Consider the following 8,561-nt stretch of genomic DNA (forward strand, 5'->3'; position numbering starts at 1 on the left):
TATGTTTTCATTTAATATAATTTCATACAATAAAGATTATTTACATTAATATATATTTACAGATTTGTTCCAGTAAGCAAAGAGAGAGTATTTTTCTTCATGATGGTCAGATCTAAATCTAATCTTTAAAGTCTTCCTACACGGAACCCGAGCAGACTTCCACCTCGTCGCCGTGACAACTGTGACTTTAATTAGTTGTGTTTCCTTGAGAGCCTTTTGGCCGCTGAGTGTTGATCTTGTGAACAGCTGAGGTGGACATCGGCCAAAACACATCGTTTCATGTGAGAGGCCAGCTTGTCCAAAGCAGTTGTGTTTATTACACACTCCTCTGGCACCTGCTGCACACGCCAGGACACACACACACACACGCACACACACACACACACACACACACACGCACACACACACACACACACACACACGCACCACACACACACACACACACACACACACACACACACACACACACACGCTTCCTTTAGTCACTTTCCAGCCCAAACAAAGGCAAATATCACTTCTCGATAACATTTGCAGGACTCAGCTGCTGTTGTTGGTTCTAATATGTTTAAATTCCCACCTGCAGGGTCACAATGCCTTTTTATTCTCTCGTGTAACGACACCAGCTTGATTGACTGGAGCCAGAAAAGCTAAATAAATACGTAAATGTTCAGGTTCTGAATTCACTAAAGCTCACGATGCATCTGTTCCTCAGATCATCTCGTTTCCAGTATTTGTGTTTTTAACCGATTGTAAAAAATACCTGAGCTATTTTTGCTTATTTTTTTTCGTTAAAATACAACTGAATGCCCTAAAAAAAAGAAATACAAATAGTTTCCTTGGACCTCACTCGTCTTCCTCTCGTCTCCTTTTAAATTCCTTTTGTTTGCATCCTTATTTTCTCCTCTTTGCGCCGTCTGGTTCTTCCTCCTCCGTCACCGTCATGTTGTGCATCATCCACACCCACCTTCCCTCCTTCCTTTCTCCCTTCCCTCTCCTAGGGTGTAATGGTGTGATGCCTCCCCCCCCCCTCCCCTCCACCCTTCCACTCTCTCAGTAATCAGGGCCAGATGGAGGCAGAGATGGAGTGATGGAGGGAGGGAGGATTGGGTTCGGCCCTAGCAGCGTCTCACAACGTGGGGAGCTGTCAGCCCTGCAGGGAGAGAGGAATTCTCCAGCAATAAAACAGGGATTTATCACCACTCTGCCACCGAGAGAGAGGTGGAGAGAGGAGGAGAGAGAGGGTGTGAGGCGGAGGGAAAGGACGAAGAGATCAGGGAAGTCAGATGGAGAAAGGAGGCTGACGTGGGAGAGGGAAGAATGGAGGGCAGCAGAAATAGAAACCCACAGAGGGGGGAAAGCGAACGAGGCGGAAGGCTTTTCATCATCGTAAAGCTCAGGGCGGAGGAGGGAGGTGGAGGAGAGGAACATGCAGATGAGGGAGGTGGGGGAGAGGAATTTAGAGAGTTGGAGGAGAGGAAATGAGGGAGGTGGAGGAGAGGAACCAAGCAGCAAAGCAAGACGAGACTTGAGGTCCCTGCTGGACCAGATGAAGCTGCTAAAACAAGCTACTCTCAATCGGCGGTGTGAATGGAAGCAGGATGTGCAGGGCCTGATAAGGAGGTTATGATTGTATTTGAATGCGTTTAGGTGTGTTTATTACTTTATAACGGTGGTAAAAACAAAGCTCATAGTACCAACATTCAAGTGTTCTCACCAAGAGTTCACTCCTCTTTTTCTGCTCCAAAAGTCCAGTAGACAAAACTTCTTAGGGTCAGATAACTAAACTAGGGTCAGATAACTAAACTAGGGTCAGATAACTAAACTAGGTAGGTTGGGATAAATGTTGTTTTTGGGGTTAAATTAACCACAAAAGTGCACTTAGTAAAGTATAAGAGGTTGATTGATTTTAACTTTTGAACTTTAAGTACCGCCACGACACGTATTAATTTGAACCCAAACCACAACTTTTTCCAGACCCTAACCAGACAGTATTGTTGCCCCCCCCCCTTGAATTATCCCAGCTACTGGTCTCTGATGGTTTGGCCAATGAACCAATGAGCACTACACGTTCATCCATCAGCCTTCAAAAAACACATATACATAGATATATAAATACATCCAGTGGAGGCCATGGAGAGCGCAGCCAGGCCCAGAGGTCACATAGAGGTCAACGCAACGTAAACAGAGACCGCAGCAGGATTTACGATGTTTGCGGACCGCTAAGATGACGGGTCTGCGCCTTCTCAAAATCCTAATTGCTTTTTGCAGCTTTTCAATCAACCCAACTTTGTATTTCTTCACCCCCCCCCCCCCCCCCCAACACCAGCACGTCATCGGGGAGGCCGCTCTGTTAGCCGCGACTCAAGTCTAAACGTAAGCAAACGTCGAAAGCTTCTACCTCCTTTTATTCTGTAATTAAAGGCAGACGTTGTTTCTCTGGATCTCAGTTCTCTCGACGCCGGGCAACTCCGACCGGCTGAGGGGGGGTCGGGTGGGGGGGGGGGACCCAGTCACACATGTGGACATCTGGTTGGACAAGGTGAGCATGCAACCCCCCCGCCCCCCCGCCTGGTGACTGTTGACAGTCGCTACCTGTGCCCCGACGGGCCCTCGCTGCCCCGAGTTAAAACAACCTCCATCCAGAGCCAGACGCAAAAAATGTTCACTATTTTCCAAAATAGCTTTTAATTTTAGTTTTATGGCCCTAATATTAAGCGCATATGTTTTACAAGACACCGTGTCCTCTGCCTCACCCCGCGGCTTCACATTTGAAGTTTTTTTTTTACTTCTGAAGAAGAAGAAAAGTAGAGAAAGCCTAAGTGTGGGGGGAAGGGAACGAGCCTCACAAGGGGTTTTAGTTCTTTCTGCATATCTTTCCACAGGTCAACATGTTCCACCTGAAAGTTATTTACTGCCGTTGAGTCTTTTCTCCTCCTGTTAGCATAACAAATGTAGCGATGCTAACCAGTTCACAACATGCACACATGCTCATCATGTCGATGGGATGAAAAATCAAAGACAATATTCTGTCCCACTGGATATTTTATTTCTTCATATCCTCCCTGTGACGTCTCTCCTCCCTCCGGTCTCCTCTACGTTCATCTTTCATGCAGCACATTTCTGGACAGAGAAATCGTATCAGAGCGCTCTTCATGTTGATACAAATGATACAAATATTGTGTGTTCTTATTTGATGTGACTCAAGTGGTGTCTCACACGTTTTATCGTGTTCTAAAAGTAAGCGATAGAGAGGGAGAGTAAAACACAGCTCGCCTCTCCGACAAAAGTGCCATTTCACAACTGCAAAACAGACATCAGAACCGGCCTCAGGTGAAATATGCCACAATAACCCCCCCCCCCTCCTGCATCTACCTGCATGCGCTGGGCTCAGAATTAGCTCCAGTGGCGACATAAGTAGCAGCTAATCTTGTCTGAAACCATCTTGTGGGGATTTACGGCTGTACTGAGTGATGAAGGAGGGGTGTGGGGGGGGGTGTGGGGGTGTGTGTGTGTGGGGGGGGAGCAGCATTTGGATGAAGGACAAAAAAAGAAAACAGTTTTGTTCCAAAAGGATTAGAAATGACTGTGATTGACCGACTGTTAAAACTTTAACATCTTTATCGTTTCTATGTATTTACTCTTTAGATCTTTTTAAAGTTTTAATGAATGGGAAATGTTTGGGAGAAAAGAGATGTTTTTTATTGCTGTGCAGACGGCGGTGACAGAGACTGAGGTCACCATGAAGAATCACCATCATTTGTCCCTTTTTGCTTCCTCTCCTCTGATTAAAAACGGTAATTCAGCCAAATGCTCCGTGTGAGTTTCCACATCTGCCCAACTCCAGATGTTTGATCGCTCCTTTCTGGGAAAAACAAAAAAATAATATTTTGAAAACAGGAAGGGGGGCATTTTAGCTGTCTGCAATAACATTATTCAACAGAGAACATCTGTAGCTTGGTAAAGTTGTGAATCTTTCCATTTTCCCCTGACTTAAACTATGGAAGAGATATGGCCCTATCATCCAGATGTTTTCCAAAACTTGTCAGTAAGTGCCCTCTCATTATCTCAAGTGGTGAGAATCTGAGAAAAGACAGCCGGACGAGAAGATGAGGGCTGGTTTTTGAAGAAAACGAGGCTGGAGGTCAAAGCGTTTTTCAGGAGATTAAAATGAGGGAGATATTAATACGCATGCCTGAACCCAGCTTCTGTGATTAATGAACCTCCTCAACTAACCAGACGGTTTAACACACTTCGCCCTGGATGTGAGCAAAAAGACCCTGAGATGATTGAGAGGCCATTACAGGTGAAGAACAGACATGCGGTGAGGAAGGAGTTTGCAGAAGAGGCAAAGCTAACTGTTGGTTTAGTTGTTTAAAGCTAACTGTTGGTTTAGATGTTTAAAGCTAACTGTTGGTTTAGTTGTTTAAAGCTAACTGTTGGTTTAGATGTTTAAAGCTAACTGTTGGTTTAGATGTTTAAAGCTAACTGTTGGTTTAGATGTTTAAAGCTAACTGTTGGTTTAGATGTTTAAAGCTAACTGTTGGTTTAGTTGTTTAAAGCTAACTGTTGGTTTAGTTGTTTGAAGCTAACTGTTGATTTAGTTGTTTAAAGCTAACTGTTGGTTTAGTTGTTTGAAGCTAACTGTTGATTTAGTTGTTTAAAGCTAACTGTTGGTTTAGATGTTTAAAGCTAACTGTTAGTTTAGATTTTTAAAGCTAGCTGTTGGTTTAGTTGTTTGAAGCTAACTGTTGGTTTAGTTGTTTAAAGCTAACTGTTGGTTTAGTTGTTTGAAGCTAACTGTTGATTTAGTTGTTTAAAGCTAACTGTTGGTTTAGATGTTTAAAGCTAACTGTTAGTTTAGATTTTTAAAGCTAACTGTTGGTTTAGATGTTTGAAGCTAACTGTTGGTTTAGTTGTTTAAAGCTAACTGTTGGTTTAGTTGTTTGAAGCTAACTGTTGATTTAGTTGTTTAAAGCTAACTGTTGGTTTAGATGTTTAAAGCTAACTGTTAGTTTAGATTTTTAAAGCTAGCTGTTGGTTTAGTTGTTTAAAGCTAACTGTTAGTTTAGATGTTTAAAGCTAACTGTTGGTTTAGATGTTTAAAGCTAACTGTTGGTTTAGATGTTTAAAGCTAACTGTTGGTTTAGATGTTTAAAGCTAACTGTTGGTTTAGATGTTTAAAGCTAACTGTTGGTTTAGTTGTTTGAAGCTAACTGTTGGTTTAGTTGTTTGAAGCTAGCTGTTGGTTTAGTTGTTTAAAGCTAACTGTTGGTTTAGTTGTTTGAAGCTAGCTGTTGGTTTAGTTGTTTAAAGCTAACTGTTGGTTTAGTTGTTTAAAGCTAACTGTTGGTTTAGTTGTTTAAAGCTAACTGTTGGTTTAGTTGTTTAAAGCTAACTGTTGGTTTAGTTGTTTAAAGCTAACTGTTGGTTTAGTTGTTTAAAGCTAACTGTTGGTTTAGATGTTTAAAGCTAACTGTTGGTTTAGTTGTTTGAAGCTAACTGTTGGTTTAGTTGTTTGAAGCTAGCTGTTGGTTTAGTTGTTTAAAGCTAACTGTTGGTTTAGTTGTTTAAAGCTAACTGTTGGTTTAGTTGTTTAAAGCTAACTGTTGGTTTAGTTGTTTAAAGCTAACTGTTGGTTTAATTGTTTAAAGCTAACTGTTGGTTTAGATGTTTAAAGCTAACTGTTGGTTTAGATGTTTAAAGCTAACTGTTGGTTTAGTTGTTTAAAGCTAACTGTTGGTTTAGTTGTTTGAAGCTGTTGTTTAAACTAGGGCTGTCAATAGATTAACATAAATCAACTAATCTCACATTTTGTATTTTCAGATCGGGGTTGCAATCAAGCACCAAGGAAGTGCGGAAGTGGATCACCCGCCATTGATCAATTTGGGTCACCACGCATGCAAGGTGCTAACGAAAAACTTGGTAGTGATGATTATCAATCCTTGCTTAACAACCGACACAATTATTTAATTCAAAAACTGTTGGTTTAATTGTTCAAAGAAAGACGCTAACAAGGAAAGGGACCCGTGGTTTAGTAGCACCGAGCCCCCCTCCTTTGACACACTGGTGTCAAGTGCGTGTATAAAGGAGGATTAAGTGTGTGTTTTCCTTGCGTTGTCTTGCCGTGGCGAGGACAAAACACCCCCCCCCCCCGCCCCCACAACTCACAGAGACACTTGTGTTTGGGCTAATCTCACCTAATCTGTGTAAACACACACGCACACAGTGTTGTGGTTAACTGATCTAAGAGCTGCCAACATAAAACTGCTGCCACAATCTATCCATTCAACCACCCATTTACCTATCCATCTATCTTTCCATTCATCTATCTATCTATCAATTTATCCACCCATCTATCTACCCATCTGAATCCATCCATTCATCTATCTATCCATTTATCTATCTATCCATTAATCTATCTATTTATCTATCCATCTATCTATTATTAATCTATCTATCCATTCATCCACCCACACATCTATCTATCTATCTATCCATCTATGTATCTATCCATTCATCCATCCATCTGTGTCAAATGTCTACATATATATTATACGTACCCAGAGGTGGTGTGTGTTGAGTTTGTTGTGTAGGCCGTGTTCATTTTGTGGTGTTATAATAAGAAAACTGTAAACAGATACCATGGAGCTTAAATATGCGTAATTCCCATGTTGATGCTATCATTTGATTGGACTCTTTCTGTCAAAGAAAAGTCTAGTTAAGGAGTCACGAGCGCTTCTGGTTTTACCTCGACACCATGTTGGGGTCTTCCATTTGGAGAGGGGGGGGGCAGCTGTGCCTGATGAACTCAGCTGTGTTTCAACACTAACAGACCTCTACTTCATCCATCAAGGAGCTCAACAATAGCCAAGTCCTCAGCTGCTAAAAGCTTTTCACGTGGAACCTGCAGACCAGCTCTGTGTGTGTGTCTCAGCGTGTGTGTCTCAGTGTGTGTATGTAGGTGTGTTTTTGTGTGTGTCTCAGTGTATGTGTGTGTGTGTCTCAGTGTGTGTGCCCTGCAGCTCTTTTTCGCAGCTTATCAGATGGATGTGTTTCATATCTCCCACATAAAGCTACATAAACAAAACGGTGATCTGCAGGCAGAGGCCCGTGAATGAAGCCACCCCCCTGCCCCCCCCCCCCCCCCCCCCCTGTTTATGAGTTCTGTTTCCACGCTCTTACGTCGCTTTCCACCTTTGAGCTCAATCTCTCGCCTGTTGATGAGAAGCCGGACATCAGCAGCCGAGTGACATCTCTGCTGCTGATGTCAAGCGAGCTGTTGGGGCGGCGTCGTCCATTTGCATAACAAACCCGTCGCCGTGACGCCGACGCCTCGCAGATGTCCAGCGAGGGAAGTGTGTCGGCTCCTTGCATCATTTCTGACCTCTTTGTTCTTGGTTTACCCGATCCGAGGCGTGGACATCGGAAAAAAGCGTGGAAAGTTTCACGTTTATTCTGTTAATTAAATTATATGTGACGTACAACGAGCCAAAGCTTCTCTTCGGGACTTTGGAATGATCATTTTATCTTCTGATGAAAATAGTTTTCAATATAAATGTTGGTGACATTTACCATAAAGGTCAAGTCGAATTCAATACAATACTCACATTTATAAGACATAACGAGCTCTAAAGGTATCACACAAGGTGGACATGGTATTTATTATAAGTACATTAATTGTTTTGAGTTACACAATGCTGTATAACAACTATTACTTCAACTTGCTATAACAGAATATAAGATGTTATAAAGTTTCTAAAACAGGATGATAAGTCAGCTATCTACTAATCTAATCTAATTATAAGGATTTATAAGCACAATTGAAGAAAGTTAAAAGTAAAAAAGCAAAATGAATCACAATCCTTATCTAAGTCTTTATTTTGTAAAGCACACGTCTTTTGTTTTGAAGGGCTATGTGCGTGGATCTATATTTATGATGAACACGGTGAGCGTGCACCTCGATGACATCATTAGACTGTCAACGACAAATCTCACTGTGATGACTCCATTCAAAGTCGCATAACGTCACGAAATTCTTTGTATCTCATTTCACGACTTACTAATCCATTATTTATTTTTATATACTCATTTTATGTCTCATAATACTATGGTCTTTTTTGATGTAATTTAGTTTGACCTACTTTTTAATTTCACACAATAATATTACTTATTACTTAATATTAATAATTTCTTGACATAATGTTTTAATCTTTATTGTGACATTATATGACCCTTTGATAAAATATTAAACTATATTTGGAATTCTGTCTCCATTGCATGATATACATCTTTAAACAAAACTATGAATTTTTGATAATGCTTTTTTATGGCAAACTATACAAGAACTTTTCATGGAATATTTCATGACTTTTATGACATATTATATGACTTTTTACATTGTTCTACCATATTACACTTGGTTTCTAAAATTTACATTTTGACTATTTAAATAGCATTCTATACTAGAACGTTTTTCCATTATTTTTTTCTGGCTATATAACATGTGGATGAACATGTGGATGAACATGTGGGTGAACATGTTGGTGAACATGTGGATAAAC

Source organism: Pungitius pungitius, chromosome 13 (genome assembly GCF_949316345.1).
Source record: "Pungitius pungitius chromosome 13, fPunPun2.1, whole genome shotgun sequence".
Lineage (NCBI taxonomy): Eukaryota > Metazoa > Chordata > Actinopteri > Perciformes > Gasterosteidae > Pungitius > Pungitius pungitius.